This window comes from Primulina tabacum, chromosome 14 (genome assembly GCF_025594145.1).
Source record: "Primulina tabacum isolate GXHZ01 chromosome 14, ASM2559414v2, whole genome shotgun sequence".
Classification (NCBI taxonomy): Eukaryota; Viridiplantae; Streptophyta; class Magnoliopsida; order Lamiales; family Gesneriaceae; genus Primulina; species Primulina tabacum.
The window spans coordinates 15,724,155-15,742,362 of record NC_134563.1 but is presented as its reverse complement, the minus strand read 5'-3'; the positions used below and the strand labels follow the sequence as shown (position 1 = coordinate 15,742,362).

The following is an 18,208-nucleotide window of genomic DNA, read 5'->3' as shown; positions in this document are numbered from 1 at the left end:
AGTCACAACCACTTCACTTCCTTCAACATTTTTCATTCACATCACTTTAGAAAAATCGTGAATAATATTTGCATTTTTCATTTTGAAACCAAGCATGCAACATGTATTTTAAATGTCTTCCATAAATCATAAAAATCAAATAGACATTTTAGAAATCATAATTTAATCATGGATACATCATAAACATTTAAAAATAATCAAAATATCATAAAAACAGCATTTAGGGCACTGCCATGACCTTTACAAATTTCTGGGTGTAAAAAGACCGTTTTACCCCTAGACTCGACATTTTACGATTTCGACTTTTTCCTTGATTTCATGACTCTAACATGTCCCAAATAATTATTTAAACCTAAATTAATTTTCCCATAATTTTATTTGGCTTGAAACTTAGACTTTTTCATTTATCTTTAATTAATTGTTTTGACGGTGTTTTAATCTTGAAAAATCCCAAACTTTAATATAAAATTTCTAAATTCTAAATTTAGTCTTTTTATATTATTTTAGCTCTTATGGACCCCGAATCGACCCCCGTGAGCCGTTTTCCAATTTTTCTTCTTTTAAATACCCTAATTGACACCTAAACTTCGACCCCGAGCCAACTTTTGATTTTCACGAGTTACCCCGGAACCAAGTCGAGCCTAAACGTGCCCAACATGCCAAAGTACCCTACTGGACCCTATCCTTATCAAGACAACCCGCCTAAAGTCAAAACGAAGGCTCCCTCTACTGTCTACAAGCTGGCCGAGAGTTTCAAAATGTGTGGACTCTTTGTTTGTTGTGTTAGGAACCTAGCCGACGACCCTAGCCATGAACCAGCTTGTTGTGCACCACCTTAGGACCCTAGTGAACCACCCTAGCCCAGCCTGTGCCCCATGCATCGAGCCCCTGACCTCTGAAGCGGTGCGAAGCCTGCACAGCGTTGGGCTGTGCTCTCGGGTAGAGTCCTAGCGTGGCTAGGACTCTCCCCCAGCCCTGTCTGTGAGTCCTAGCTTGGCTAGGACCCTCCCCCTGACTCATGCAAGACTCTAGCCGAGCCCTGGCCCCAGCCAAGGCCAAGCTTCCCCCTAGGACAAGCAACCCGATCGCCCCAACCATGACAGCAACTTTCTGGACTCGGTTTGCTTGTTGTTCTCCTTTGGTTTAGTCGATATATGTGTGGTGTGTGGGACTCTAAAACATGCACAAACTTTACCTGGTCACAACCTAATGTCATGGTAGCCCCTACATACATACAAGGCGTGAATTTTGTGCATAGAATCAAAAGTTCAAGGCATGCTCATGAGAAATTCCGAAAATTCTGAAAAGTATATCATGTTTTTTTCATGCGTAAAATAATTTCAACCATAATATGATATGATGGATGAGAAAAGGAGATGTATGGCGTGCCTTTGCGTTATATACGCTTGAATATCCGTTGGCGACGAAGAACGGGACGCGAGATGCTTCAAAGTGCCGTGTGTGTGTATGGAGAGTGCTTGGGAGAGTTTTTCAGAATTTTAAAGTAGGTGGCCGATGGATTGGTGTGCAAGGTTTAGGGTTTTGTAATTTTTTAACACTTTAAATATAAGTTAATCACCTACAAGGCTAATTAGGCCTATTAAGCCATCCAAGTAGGCCCATTAGTCTAATTAGGATTTAAATAAAATAATACCAAAGTTTTTCTTTAATTAAATAAGTGAATTTATTAGCCGGGTGGCCAAAAAGCTCGTATTTTAGTTGAAAAACCAACACCGATAAAATTTACGTCCCGGCGTATAAAATCACTTCCAAACCCTTATTTTCAATAATACTAACAAGCATTGACCATATTTTAAATAATTAAAAATAATCATTTAATAAAAGCATTTAACATTATTCAGCCATCGGTCCCCGTTCCTCGATCGTCACTTGAATATTCCTAAAAATATAATTTTATGCATGATGACAATAAAATTTCATTTAGCATGAAAACAAGTATGTTACATAATTAATTAGCAATTAAAATCAATTATTGTTTATTTTTCATAAATTTCTAGATTCGCATGCCGTTGGATTACGTCGTCTTAATTTTGGACCTTACAATTCCTCCCCCCCTTAAATAGAATTTCGTCCTCGAAATTTAGAACTTACCGAATAGCTCTGGATAGCGACTCTTCAAGTTTCTCTCGGTTTCCCAAGTAGCTTCCTCTTCCGTGTGATTCAGCCACTTGACCTTGACCATTGGAATGACTTTGTTACGCAATCTTCTTTCTTGCCTTGATAATATCTGGACTGGTCTTTCTTCATATGTCATATTTGGAGTTAGTTGAAGAGGTTCATAATTAAGCACATGTGACGGATTAGACATGTACTTTCGCAGCAAAGAAATGTGGAACACATTGTGAACTTCAGAAAGTGCGGGTGGCAATGCCACTCTATAAGCTAGTGTCCCGACTCTCTCCAAAATCTCAAACGGACCTATAAATCTTGGACTAAGCTTGCCTTTCTTGCCAAAGCGCATAACACCCTTCATGGGTGCTATTTTCTCAAATACATGATCGCCCACTGCAAACTCTAAGTCCCTTCGTCTTTTGTCCGCAAAACTCTTTTGTCGGCTTTGTGCAGTCTTCATTCTGTCATGAATTTTGACTACAAGCTCAGCTGTCTCCTCAATCACATCTGGACCAATATCTCTTCTTTCTCTAACCTCGTCCCAATGAATAGGAGATCTACACTTCCTTCCATAGAGTGCCTCAAAAGGAGCCATCCCGATTGATGATTGATATCTGTTATTGTAATGTGAACTCCACTAGAGGTAATTTTAGTTCCCAACTGCCTTGGAAATCAATAACACATGCTCGTAGTAGATCTTCCAAAATCTGTATAACCCTTTCTGACCATCGGTTTGAGGGTGGAATGCTGTAATGAACAATAATTTGGTCCCCATCGCTGCATGCAGACTCTTCCAGAATGATGATGTGAATCTCGGATCTCTGTAAGAAATAATAGACATTGGAATCCCATGTAAACGGACTATCTCCCGAATGTATAACTCTACATACTGAATCATGGTGAATGTCGTCTTAATAGGTAGAAAATGCGCTGATTTCATAAGACGATCAACAATCACCCAAATGGCATTTGATCCTTTGGCAGTCTTAGGCAATCCCACCACAAAGTCCATAGTGATATTCTCCCATTTCCACTCGGGGATAGGGAGTGGCTTCAATTTTCCCGTTGGTCGCTGATGCTCTGCTTTGACTTGCTGACAAGTCAAACACTCGGATACATATCTCAGAATGTCCCTCTTCATGCCTGGCCACCAATATAACAACTGCAAATCTCTATACATCTTTGTACTGCCTGGATGAATGGAATATGGTGTGTCGTGGGCTTCCTTCATAATAAGATCTCTCAAAGAATCGTCCCTAGGAACCCATAGACGGTCTCGATAACGGACTAAACCATCCACCATTGAATATAAATTCCGCACCTTGGCTTCATCTCTTGCTCTCCACTTTTGCAATTGCTCATCAGTAGACTGTCCGTCACGGATTCTGTCTCTCAAAGTCGACTGCACTGATAATGTGGCAAGATTAGGGGCCTCGCCCCTAGCATACACTGTAAGCTCAAACCGTTGTATCTCGGACTGCAACGGTCTTTGGAGTGATAATTGAGTGATAACTGCTGCTTTTCTACTCAATGCGTCTGCCACTACATTAGCTTTCCCCGGATGGTAGCTAATGTCACAATCATAGTGCTTTACCAATTCAAGCCATCTGCGCTGTCTCATATTCAGCTCCTTTTGGGTGAAGAAGTATTTCAAACTTTAATGATCGGTGAATATTTTGCACTTCTCCCCATAAAGGTAATGTCTCCAAATCTTTAGTGCAAAGACTACTGCTGCAAGCTCAAGATCATAGATAGGGTAGTTCTTTTCATGAATTTTCAGCTGTCTTGACGCATATGCGATAACTCGGTCGTTTTGCATCAGAACTGCGCCCAAACCAAGTTTAGAAGCGTCGGTATATAGAACATACTCCCCTTGCCCCGATGGCATAGATAACACTGGTGCAGATATCAAGGCTTGCTTCAACTTGTCAAAACTGTCTTGACACTCGGATCCCCAAATAAACTTAGCATTTTTCTTCGTCAAAGATGTCAAAGGCACTGCAATAGATGAGAACCCCTTGATGAATTTGCGATAATAGCTAGCTAGTCCTAAGAAACTGCGAATCTCGGTGACACTCTTCGGTACTGGCCACTCTTTTACTGCCTCAACTTTACTCGGATCAACTTCCACGCCATCACTAGAAATGATGTGGCCTAAGAACGCCACTCTGTCAAGCCAAAACTCGCACTTGCTGAACTTTACATATAGCTCTCTGTCTTCTAATACCTGCAGTGCGATCCTCAAATGACGGCTATGCTCCTCTCTGTTCTTGGAATAGATCAATATGTCATCAATGAAGACAATAATAAACTGATCCAGATACGGCTGAAATACGCGATTCATGAGATCCATGAAGATCGCTGGCGCATTGGTCAACCCGAATGGCATGACCATAAACTCATAGTGCCCATATCTCGTGCGAAACGCTGTCTTGTGAACATCAGATTCTTTGACTTTCAATTGATGGTATCCAGATCGCAGGTCAATCTTAGAAAATATCGATGCTCCTTGCAACTGATCAAATAAATCTTCGATTCTAGGCAGTGGATACTTATTTTTGATAGTGACCCGATTAAGCTCTCGATAATCAATGCAAAGACGCATGCTGCCATCTTTCTTTTTCACAAACAATACCGGAGCGCCCCATGGAGAGTAACTAGGGTGAATGAAACCCTTGTCTAGCAATTCTTGGATTTGATCTTTTAGTTCTTTCATTTCAGCAGGTGCTAGACGATAAGGTGCTTTAGATATAGGAACAGTGCCCGGCATAAGATCAATAGAGAATTTCACTTCACGATCATGCGGAATGCCAGAAACGTCGTCGGGAAAGACGCTAGGAAAATCTCTCACAATATCAATATCTTCTATCTTCTGACTGATGGATTCATGTGTAGTAGTGACACATGCTAGATAAGCGTGACATCCACGCTTAATAAGCTTCCTCGCACATAGACAAGAGATGATGTGTGGCATTTGCTTGTTTCTCGCCGCCTCAAAGACAAAAGATTTACCACTAGGCTGTCTAATAGATAGTGATCGCTGAGGAAAATCAATCGAAGCTCCATTTGCTGATAACCAATCCATCCCAAGTATAATATCGAATTCGGGCATAGGAAGCACAATAAGATCTGCCCGAACAACATCTTTGAATAACCGAAGCTCCAGATTCTTAACAATCTTAGACGTGAGCATCTGATCGCCGGATGGAATAGAAACTTCGAAACCCAAACCCATATCTTGAGGAGTAATTTTCGGTTTTTTTATGAAGGTTTCAGATATGAAAGAGTGTGTAGCTCCTGAATCTAGCAATGCATAGGTAGCTACACCTAAAATGATGATCCTCCCTGCGATGAAAATTGTCTTATATATCTTTTCGCGTTGAATCTTAAGGATTTACTATCATTAATTCCCAAAGTTATAAGAAGGTTTCGTGTTGAACTTAAACGTTTCTAGGAAAAATTGCACTTTAGTCCCTCAACTTGAAATTTGCAAAATTGACCCCAAAATTTTTGAATTATTGCAATTAAGTCGTTATATTATTCGAAGTTCTGATTTAGCTCTTCATGTTTCGAGAATTACATTTTGATCCTTAAGATTTCAGAAATTGCACTTAGGTCCCTTATTTTCGAATTGTTGCATTATAGTCCCTTTAATTTTCGAAAAATTGCGTTTTAGACCTTAAAATTTCGAAATTTGCACAATTATCCCACAATAATTCGAAATCCCTCTTAATTATGATTTTCTTTAATTTTGGCCCTAAAACTTTTTATTTGGAATCAATTTATCCTTCACATAAAGTAAGGCACAAAATTCAAATCATTTCTATGGTTTCTAACATCAACACTTAAGTCCCACTAAGTAGAACATGCAACCTAATTTATTCTAGGTTGAATCTTGATCCCAAATCCATACTATTAACCAATTTAACATTTCATGCATTAATAAGAAATATAAAAATGTTAAATAACTAGGTTACCCGTGATGAGTGTAGTGTCTGCCTCTTCCTCAGCATCCTCGGCATTCATAACATAAGCTCGGGCCGTAGTAGCTGCTTTCCTCTTTGGGCAGTCATTGGCTTTGTGTCCATCCTCCTTGCAGTAGAAACATTTAAATGATCCCCATTCACACTTGCCAAGATGTGGGCGGTTGAACTGTTTTCATAGTTGCCTCTCAGCAGGCTTTGGTGTTCCAAGATTTTGTGGCTTTGGTGGCGCTGGCTTCTTGACTTGACCTTGGGGCTTTTGAGGCCCTTGAGGTCTAGGAGGACCCGTATTTGGCTTCTTATTCGGCTGATTGTTATTCTGATAGTGCTGCCTCTTGCGCTGAATCTCAAACTCAATGTCCTTCAAGGACTGCTCAGCCTGATATGCATAAGTAACTGTCATAGCATAATTCTCCGGACGCATCATCATAACTTTATCCCGAATGGTAGGTCGTAGGCCATCCATAAAGTGTCTGAGCTTTTCTTCAGCATCCCTTGCAATAAGAAGCACAAAGTGGCAACCCCTATCAAACTTCTTCACAAATTCAGCAACAGTGGCATCTCCCTGGCGAAGAGCCATGAATTCTCTCTTTATTCGGCTCCTTGCATCCGGGGTGAAATATTTCTCATAGAACTTCGTCTTGAACTGTGCCCAAGTGAGTGTGGCAAGGTCGACACCGTGCTCGGCCCCTTCCCATCATAAAGAAGCGTCGTCTCTAAACAGATAAGTGGTACATCTCACCCAGTCCGCATCCCCCATATCAAGATAGCGAAAATGTACCTCAAGTGAACGAATCCAACCCTCTGCAGCAAAAGGATCGGTAGTGCCAAAAAATTCCTTCGGCCCTAGCCTCCGGAACTGCTCATAAACATCCTGCTGTGGCCTAGTCGCCTGCTGCTGCTGCATCTGTTGTAACTGCTGTTGTAACTGTTGCTGCTGTGCCTGCTGCTCGAAGAGACGAGCCATCCCCTCAAGTGCACGTGTAGCAGCATCCCGTGGTGGTGGTGGTGGAGGTCCATTCCCTTGACTATTTCCTCGACGGTTAACACTGTTCTCGGCTTGATTCTCATGAACGGGTGCACGTCTAGGAGGCATTATATCTGAATGTTTTCCAAATTCTAACGCAACCAACATGCATTTAAATCTAAGTTCTCTAATCATGTAACACATCTTAATTTAATTAGCATTTTAAGCATGCAAGGCAATACTACTCAAAAAGCTAATAAACATGTATCATAAACATAATATCCATAACGTCATGCAGGTTAAATCATATAGAATCACATAAAGCAAGTAAAACTTACAACTTGAGGCTTGACGACTGATCTTCCCGGCGCTGATGGTGGCACAACCCTTTACAGGACCTTTGCTCTGATACCAACTGAAACGTCCTGTCCTTTTTATTGCTTTAAAAGTACTAGAAAATTTTTTTCCCCTAATTTTCGGCCCTCACATATAAATATTTTTATAAAATATTTTGCATATAAAAACATCACCCACTAGCATTTTTAAAATCAAGTGCACTAGTCATAAAAATGAAATCGTCTACTGTTTTACCAAACCTAAAAAGCAATAATTTGAAAAGAATAGCCCATACTAAACCTCTCAAACCTCTCAAAAATCTCTCAAATGCATAAATAAATAATCTTAAAAATCTTTAATCATAAAAACAAGTATGTCACATAATTAATTAGCAATTAAAATCAATTATTGTTTATTTTTCATAAATTCCTAGATTCGCATGCCGTTGGATTACGTCGTTGCTACTACTTAAATAATAATTCACCCAAGTGTAGGTTGTCTACAAGTAATATAATTCGTAACTACGAGATCGATCCACAGAGAGGTTATTTTGAGTTTAAATTTATTAATTTATAGATTACCAAATGCAAGAATTAAGTTTACAAATTATAAACTTTGTCAAGGCTTGAGGATTTATTCTTGGTTTATGTAATATTGTTTAACTAAAAGTAAAACAAAAGAAACAACCATAAATAATGGTTCCAAAAAATTAAACACACACATAATATAATATAGTTTCCACTATAGAAAATACCGAATTAACCGATATTTTATATATGGTACCTATGATTATAATTATGACTATATAAATAAATAATTGCATAAAGTAAATGTTAAATTAAATCATTATATTTCATTTAGAACAACCGGCAGAGCCACGCTATTGCCTAAATGAAATATATTGATTTAATAAGTTAGTTGCGGTAAAGTAAAAGTTAGTTGCGATAAAGTAAATGTTAGATTGTTAGATGTTAGTATTAAATCATAATATTTCATTTAGAACAACCGACAGAGCCACGCTATCGTCTAAATGAAATATTATGATATTATTATATAAATATATATATATATATATATATATATAATAGTAAGTGATGAAATATTTATTGTATCATTAAACAACAAATCAAGATAACCACTTTAATGGTATCAAGCATTTGATGTAAATTGATAACAACAAATAATTCATTTTTATACCTACAATAAAAATAAGTTAGCTAAATGAAAAGAAATAAAGAAAGAATATACAAAATATAAACAATCTTACTTCACCAAGAATGCATCCTCTTCACCTTGACATAATAGATTTAGCTTGCCATAAGATTACTTTTGATCAACACTAAAATATCACTCATAGTTGAGAACATGAAAAAAAATATATTGGAACTTAGAACTTTGATAAACACTCACACTATATTTTACAATGAGATAGAATGATTCTCAAGCTAGCACAAGGCCTCTATTTATAGGCCAAATGAGAGAAAGAGTCAAAATTTTTATTAATGCCATGTAGTTGCAATAGTATTCTATGTCTCCTCCAAGTTCAATTCCATATACCTTCTTTCAATACTTTGTTCCATGACTTTAATCACCGAATTTGACTCTTCTCAAAATGACAAACATGTGGGGAATATTCTGTAGATGAATTTGGCCACTTGGTTCACCTCATTTGGTTAAATATTGAAATAGTTATGATATTTTTACTATATGCTGGTCATAGTAAAAGTAAATTTGTCCTCCTTTTGATATTTGCACAATTTGATCATCTTAAGGATCTTTGTAGGCAATCATGTCTTCTGCAAAGTTGTAGATAATTTCTCAAGGATTCCGATCATGTTTGAGTCAACTCCATTTGAATTTTCTAGCTTGAGTTATCATTATTCTACCAACACGTAGAAAACCTGAAAATAAAACATATTTAGTAAGACAATTAAATATAAACAAACAATACTAAAATAACATAATTTTATAATTTTAATGAAACTTAAATTTTAAAATACAGGTTTTAACATATAATAAATTATTAATTTTAAGTTTCATCACACCCCCACACTATCTTATTACTAGTCTCTTAGTAATAAAATTTATCGGAAAATCACAACCTAGATTCTTTATTCCTTTTATATATTCAAATACAAACATATTCATTAAAAACAAAATCATATACCGATTTATATATATATATATTTTTCGTTTAATATAATAATATATAATTAGATGTGTTTTTATTATAATTTTTATTTTCACATAATATATAAAGTAACAATATATATATATATATAATTTTTTTTTAAATTTCTAAATTTTTTAATATAATATAGTCAAAAAGATAATTCACAGCACCCACCATAACATGTATAATATCAGGAATATTATTGTAAAAGCCTCAACTCCATATATTCTTTCAGGTCAAAATATTTAAGGAATAGCTAGTTTTCACTCATGGAGTTGGAATGAATATTAACTCTCATTGAAAAAGGCTAAGTATTAAAGCAGACAATTAATTAAACTAATATTGAAAACAAAATAGGAAAATTTACAAAATAAAATCCCTTTTTTTTTTCTTTTTTTTTTAGCTTATTGTTTTTTTTTTAAATAACGTGACCGCAAAATTTTACAATAACATAAAATTTTTTTATCCAAACATTCTACCATAAATATATATATATATATATATATATTTATGTATATAAACATTTATATAACGGATACATCCGACTACCTTTGAAACTTATCTAGCACAAACAAATCTTTTTGTTTGTTTGTTTTTTTTTTAACACAATATTGATGTTTTAGAACACATTGATAGTACATCAATCAAATCTAAAAAATTACAATGAATAAAGTATTTTGCAGTTCGTTATATATTTACTTTTTTTTTTTCTTTTTTCAATAAATATTTTTTTTAGGGGAGTTATATTCTTGTAATTAACCATTTTTTAATAATCAATAAAAGTTTATTCATTGTTTTCTCATTTCTCACCACTCACTCACAAAAGATGTGTGAGTATATATTATACTTTTACAAAAGAATTCTTTCAATTATACATGTTAACAGCCATACAAACCATATCTTTTAACTATATTCTCATAAAAATTTTAGAAATTATTATATTTGAAAACACATACAATTATATATATATATATATATATATATATATGAACACATCTATTATATATTTTATATTAATTGATCAAAATATATATAAATTGGTACATATGAAAAACTAATTTTTCTTTTAGTCTGTATTTTGAATATAATGAATATTAAAATATAGTGTATTGTGATTTTCCAATAATTATTAACTAATGCGTCTCAGGTGCATTTTACTGACACCTTACTCGACATTGAACTAAAAATTATTATTATTATTACTATATATAAGTATATATTTTAATTTTTTAAATAAAAAAACTAAGAGGAGAAGAAGAAATTATTCATACCTTAAAGAAAAACATTAAAACATACCGTTGAATTACAAGTTTAGCATCACATGAATTTTCTTTTCTTACTCTTGGATGTTGGCCAATTAAGTTGAGATAAGGATGGATCTGGTTCATGACTAAATCCTTGCAGTAAATCAATAAGTTCACCTTCACATGTAGCAGAAACTAACATCCTTCGCGAAGCTAGTGAAATAAATCCCTGTTCCACAACATCATCAAGAAACGATAACAGTTTATCATAATAATTGTTAACATTTAACAAACCAATTGGCTTATTGTGGATATTTAATTGTGCCAATAAAAAGTATGAAATATTTCTTCCAAAGTATCGAAACCTCCTGGCAAAGCAATGAAAGCATCTGAATGTTCAATCATTTGAGTGATTCGTTCATACATGTTGTCCACTTTCATTTCTTCTCCTATTGTTGGTTCTGTAAGATTGGCTAAGGTAATCGGAATAATGCCTAAAACTTCACTTCCACCTGCATGCGCAGCTTTTGCAACTTTTCCCATGATGCCAACTTCACCACCACCATATACCAAATGAATCTTTTTTTTAGCAATTGTTATTCCAAGATTTTCTGCTACTTCTTCATAAATTAAATCTTTTCCTACACTAGATTCACAAAATACACAAATATTTTTGATTTTACTTACCGTGGACGTTGACATGTTGAGAATATGTTTTCTGTAATTGTTAGATCACAGCATATGAATTTATAAGCGTAACATGCCAAAAGTCAATATTTGAACATGAAATTATTATTATTAAAAGAAAATAAAAATGACAAAATTAAAACAAATATATACAGCGTAGTTGTGATTGTGGCTCACATATTCCTCTGATTTTACGTTCAGTAACAACTTCAACGCCTTCTATGAGTCGATGATATGCTTCCCATCCAATTTTCTTATAAATTGGCAAACAGGGTCTTTTAACGTCAGATTCCCAATACGAAATTGTTTATATATATTTACTTATCTAAATAGATATGCGTTACTACAGTAGGATCTTTGTAAGGCTAATTCCACCGTCCATATTGATATTCCTCCTGTTGAAATTGCCACCATAGTTTAAGAAGTTCATTTTGCATGTACCCACTAGAATGCGTATCAAGAACCTCTAGAAAATTATCCAAAGGCTCTTTACTCAGACCATTCTTAATGAATAAAATTTTATCTTCTCTATTCATTGATGTCATTCCAACATTTTTGCCTTTTCCTTTACAAGTCCACCTTGCACATTTATGACATCCGCCTATACGTTTAGCTCTTCGCTTTTTGGCATATGTGCTTTTACCAAATCCTGACATATGTCTTATTATTAATTCACTTGCTTCCCCAACTAATCGGACTTTTGCTTCAATTATCAAACGGACATCATTCGGTATGCCATATGACATCATCAACCTTAGCCGCTCACATCTAGCTTTATAAATTTTTTTCAACGCATTATCAGGTAAACAAGCAAAATATTTACGAAGATTCATAATACACGCATCCATATTATTATTATTATATATATTTCAATTATTTTGGGAAAACTGAAGAAACCGACTTAAACAGTCACGGAGTACCGTTATCCGCCACTTAACCGGGAAATGAACTAGAATCTGCAAAACAAAATGAAAATATCAAACAACTATTGTGGATCATATAAAGGCATAAACTCATTATTAAGAATTTTATTTTCTATAAAAGGCTTAAGTCTTTGCCCATTAACTTTAAACATGTCATTATTTTTAGGATTTTCAATATCAACAGCACCATGAGGATAAACAAATTTGACTATAAATGGTCCTGACCACCTCGATCTTAGTTTACTTGAAAATAAATGCAAACGAGAATTATAAAGCAAAACTTTTTGTCCAATTTCAAATGACTTTCTCATAATATTTTTATCATGAAAGGCTTTAGTTTTATCTTTATAAATCTTTGAATTTTCATATGCATCATTTCTTAATTCTTCAAGTTCATTTATTTGCAATTTTCTTAATTTAGATGGATCATCTAAATTAATATTAAATGCTTTAATTGCCCAATAAGCTTTATGTTCAAGTTCAACCGGTAAATGACAATGCTTACCAAAAACTAACTTATATGGTGACATCCCTAATGATGTTTTAAATGCAGTTCTATATGCCCATAATGCATCAGTTAATCTTAAAGACCAATCTTTTCGATTTGGATTAACTGTTTTTTCTAAAATTTGTTTTATTTCTCTATTTGCAAGTTCAACTTGACCATTACTTTGAGGATGATATGGGGTAGAAACTTTATGTGTAATGCCATATTTTCTTAACAAAGAGGAAAATGATTTATTTATAAAATGACTTCCCACATCATTAATTATTGCTCTAGGTATTCCAAATCGGCTAAAAATATTTTATTTTAAAAATTTTATAACAACTTTATGATCATTAGTTCCACATGCAATTGCTTCAATCCATTTTGAAACATAATCAACAGCAACTCAAATGTACGTATATCCAAAAGATAATGGAAATGGACCCATAAAATCTATCCCCCAACTATCAAATATTTCAATAATTATGATTGGATTTAAAGGAATCATATTTCGTTTTGAAATTGATCCCATCTTCTGACAGTTTTCACAAGATTTGCAAAATAAATGCGTATCTTTGAATAAAGACGGCCAATAAAATCCACATTGTAAGATTTTTGTAGCTGTTTTATTGGATGAAAAATGACCTCCACATGCTTCAGAATGACAAAATTTAATAACATTACTTACTTAATTGTCGGGTATGTATCGTCGAAAAATTTGGTCAGGACAATACTTAAATAAGTAAGGATCATCCCAATAAAATTTTTTAACTTCTATCAAGAATTTATTCTTATCCTGTGAATTCCAATGAGAATGCATTTTATTTGTCACAAGAAAATTTACAATGTTAGCAAACCAGGGCATAATAGTAGCATAAAACAACTGATCAACTGGAAAATTTTCATTTATTGGTATTTCATTATGAGATGATTCAGTCATTATTCTAGATAAATGATCGGCTAAAACATTTTTTTTTCCTTTTTTATCTTTAATTATAATATCAAATTCTTATAACAATAAAATCCACCGTATTAATCTTGGTTTAGAATCTTGTTTATTTGATAAATATTTTATGGCAGAATGATCGGTGTAAACAATAGTAGTAGAACCAATTAAATAAGATCGAAACTTATCTAATGCAAATACTACTGAAAGTAATTCTTTTTCAGTAGTTGAATAATTTATTTGGGCACTATTTAAGGTTCTACTAGCATAATAGATTGCATAAGGTTTTCCTTCTTTTCTTTGTCCTAACACAGCTCCTATAGCATAATCACTTGCATCACATATTAATTCAAATGGTAAAGACCAATCTGGAGGTTGTAAAATAGGTGATGTAACTAAAAGATTAATAATTTTTTTAAAAGCATTTTCACATTTCTGAGTCCATTCAAATTGTGTATCTTTTGTTAAAAGATTTGAAATTGGTTTAGATATTATGCTGAAATTTTTTATAAACCTTCTATAAAATCCTGCATGACCCAAGAATGATCGAACTTCTTTGACCGTTTTTGGTGATGTTAAATTAGCAATAACATCAACTTTGGCTTTAATCAACTTCAATTCCTTTTTCAGATATCACATGTCCTAAAAAAATCCCCGATTTAACCATATAATGACATTTTTCTCAATTTAAAACAAGATTTTTTTTCTTCACATCTTTTTAATACTTCTTCTTGATTTTTAAGACAATTTTCAAATGAGTTTCCAAAAACAGTTATATCATCCATAAAAACTTCTACATATTCTTCAATCATATCACTGAAAATACTTAACATGCATCTTTGAAAAGTAGCCGGAGCATTACATAAACCAAATGACTTCCGAAAGGACAAGTAAAAGTAGTTTTTTCTTGATCTTCTAATGATATAGGTATTTGATAATACCCCGAATACCCATCAAGAAAACAGTAATAAGAATTTCCTGCTACTTTTTCTAGAATTTGATCTAAAAATGGTAGTGGGAAATGATCTTTTCTAGTTGCATCATTTAATTTTCTATAATCAATACACATACGCCAACTAGATGGAATCCTAGCTTGTAATAACTCTCCCTTTTCATTTTTTATAACAGTGATGCCGGACTTTTTAGGTACTACTTGTCTTGGACTTACCCATTTACTATCTGAAATTGGATAGATAATTCCAGCGTCTAATAGTTTTAATACTTCGTTCTTAACAACTTCCTTCATATGTGGATTTAACCTTCTTTGTGGTTGTTGATATGTTTTAGTATTTTCTTCCAAGTGAATTTTATGTGTACAAATTAAAGGATTCATACCTTTTATATCTTTCAAAGTCCATCCAATTGCATTTTTATATTTTTTAAGTAATTTAATCAAGTCTTCTCCTTGATTTGGCAAAAGAGTGGAAGAAATTACAACAGGAAATGTTTTATTTTCACCAAGAAATACATATTTCAATTCTAATGGTAAAACTTTTAATTCAAGTTTTGTATTATCATCTTCTTTAAAATTATTTTTAGACTCGAAACTTTCTATTGAAAAAACTTCAGATTGTTAATTTAAGTTTTCTTCTTGTATATTTTCTTCCACAATTGGTTCAATTTCATTATCATATTCATTTTCATTAATACTTGGTTGTTTAAATAAATTGAACACATTAAGTTCTAGAGTCATATTTCCAAAAGACAATTTCATTATTCCATTTTGACAATTAATTAAAGCATTTGAAGTTGCTAAAAATGGTCGTCCCAATATTACTGGAATTTCATTATGTACTTCTATTGGTTGTGTATCCAAAACAATAAAATCTACAGGATATATGAATTTATCAACTTGAACCAACACATCTTCTACAATACCTCTAGGTATTTTGATTGACCTATCCGCCAGTAAGAGAGTAACAGAAGTGGGTTTTAATTCTCCTAAATTAAGTTTTTCATAAACTGAATAAGGAAGTAAATTCACACTTGCTCCCAAATCCAACAAAGCTTTTTTAATTTTATTTTCTCCAATAATACATGAAATTGTTGGACAACCAGGATCTTTATATTTTAAACTAGAATTATTTTGAAGAATAAAACTTACTTGTTCAGCCAAGAATGCTTTTTTCTTCACATGCAATTTTCTCTTTACAGTACATAAGTCTTTTAAAAATTTTGCATAAGAAGGTACTTGTTTAATAGCATCTAATAATGGAATATTTATCTTCACTTGTTTAAAAACTTCATAGATATCAAAATAACTTTTTTGTTTTTTATGATTTGTTAATGCATGAGGAAATGGTGGAGGTTTATTTGACTTATTTACTATTTCAGATGATTTATCCTTCACCATATTATTCTTAAAATTTAAGGTATCATCATTCTCAAAAGTATCAAGATTATCATCCTTACTCTTTGATTTTAAATGATCCTTGTTTTCATTACTATATGGATCATTAACTATTTTACCACTTCTAAGGGTAATAACAGATTTTATTTGATCAATTTTTTCATTTTTTAATTCTTAATTTTGATTTTTAGGATTAGGTTGAGGTTGAGATGGAAATTTTCCTTTTTCATGAATATTAAGTGCAGATGCAAATTTTGCAAGAGTTTCTTTCAAATCACTCATAGATTGACTGTTTTGAATATTGATAGACTCTTGCTTTTGGATAAATGCATGAATTACATCTTCAAAGTTTTTTCTTGGAGGTGTAACATAAGGAATATAACCTTGATGATTTTGGTTATTTTGAAAATATTGTTGTGACGGTTGTGCATTATTATCATTCATCCAACTAAAATTAGGATGATTTTTTCATCCAGGATTATATGATGGTGAAAAAGGATCTTGTATTGGTTTTTTATAATTGTTAACATAATTTGCTTGTTCATGGAGACATTCTTTAAATGAAGGTAATGTTGGACAATCTTTTGTAGCATGATCTTGTGTATCACATATATGACAAACAATTTCTTGAATACTTTTTAATTGACCACTCTTTTTCATTTCTAATGACTCAATTTTTCTTGCTAAAGATGCAAGTTTAGCTTGAATATCTATATCATCTTTAAGATTATAGATACCACCCCCATTTGTTGAATGATTGTTTTTAGTTGTTGGTGGTTCTATTGTGCCTATATTATCCCAATTTTGAGCATTTTCTGCTAATGAATCCAAATATTCCATAGCTTCATTTGGGTTTTTATCTTCAAAAGTTCCATTACACATGAATTCTATCATTTGCCTATCTTTAGGTATTAGACCTTCATAAAAGTGAGAAACTATTCTCCATGTTTCAAAACCATGATGTGGGCATGTATTAAGTAATTCTTTATATCTATCCCAACATTGATAAAACGTTTCTCCTTGTTTTTGAGAAAAAATTTGTAATTTGTCTTTTAAAAGAGTTTGTTCTATGGGAAGGGAAAAACTTTTTAAGAAATTGTTGTTGCATTTCTTCCCATGATCTTATTGAACTTGATCTTAAATTTTTTAGCCATGTTTTAGCTTTATCTTTTAAAGTAAAAGGGAAAAGATTTAATCGAACTATATCCTTGCTACAATTTTGATCATTATAAGTGTTACAAACTTCCTCAAATTCTCTTAGATGCAAATATAGATTTTCAGAATCTAAACCATGAAAATTTGGTAAAAGTTGAACAATTTGAGGTTTGAAGTTGAAATTAGATGCATCAGGAGGAAAAACTAAACAAGATGGGGCACTAGTTCTAATAGGGTGCATATGGTGCCTAAGTGTTCTTAATTGATCATGTTCTTGATTATTATTATTATTATTATTATCTTGATTATTTGAATTATCATCCATGTTTAAATTATTTTCAGATACTCGAATAAGTCTACCACTTTTTTTTCGACTCCAAATACTCATACAAAAAAAAACAACACAATACTTATAAATAAAACATAAATAACAAATATAAACTTAATTTATACCTCCCCGGCAACGGCGCCAAAAACTTGCTACTACTTAAATAATAATTCACCCAAGTGTAGGTTGTCTACAAGTAATATAATTCGTAAGTACGAGATCGATCCACAGAGAGGTTATTTTGAGTTTAAATTTATTAATTTATAGATTACCAAATGCAAGAATTAAGTTTACAAATTATAAACTTTGTCAAGGCTTGAGGATTTATTCTTGGTTTATGTAATATTGTTTAACTAAAAGTAAAACAAAAGAAACCACCATAAATAATGGTTCCAAAAAATTAAACACACACATAATATAATATAGTTTCCACTATAGAAAATACCGAATTAACCGATATTTTATATATGGTACCTATGATTATAATTATGACTAT

General features: G+C 32.9%; 1 non-coding gene across 1 annotated transcript; it reads left to right on the top strand.

Annotated features, from left to right (window-relative positions):
* Positions 1–17,181: 17,181 nt before the first annotated feature.
* Positions 17,182–17,282, top strand: LOC142525714 (small nucleolar RNA R71). Its single transcript, XR_012815165.1, has one exon. It is a non-coding gene; the product is annotated as a small nucleolar RNA R71 (small nucleolar RNA).
* The last annotated feature ends 926 nt before the right edge of the window (positions 17,283–18,208 follow it).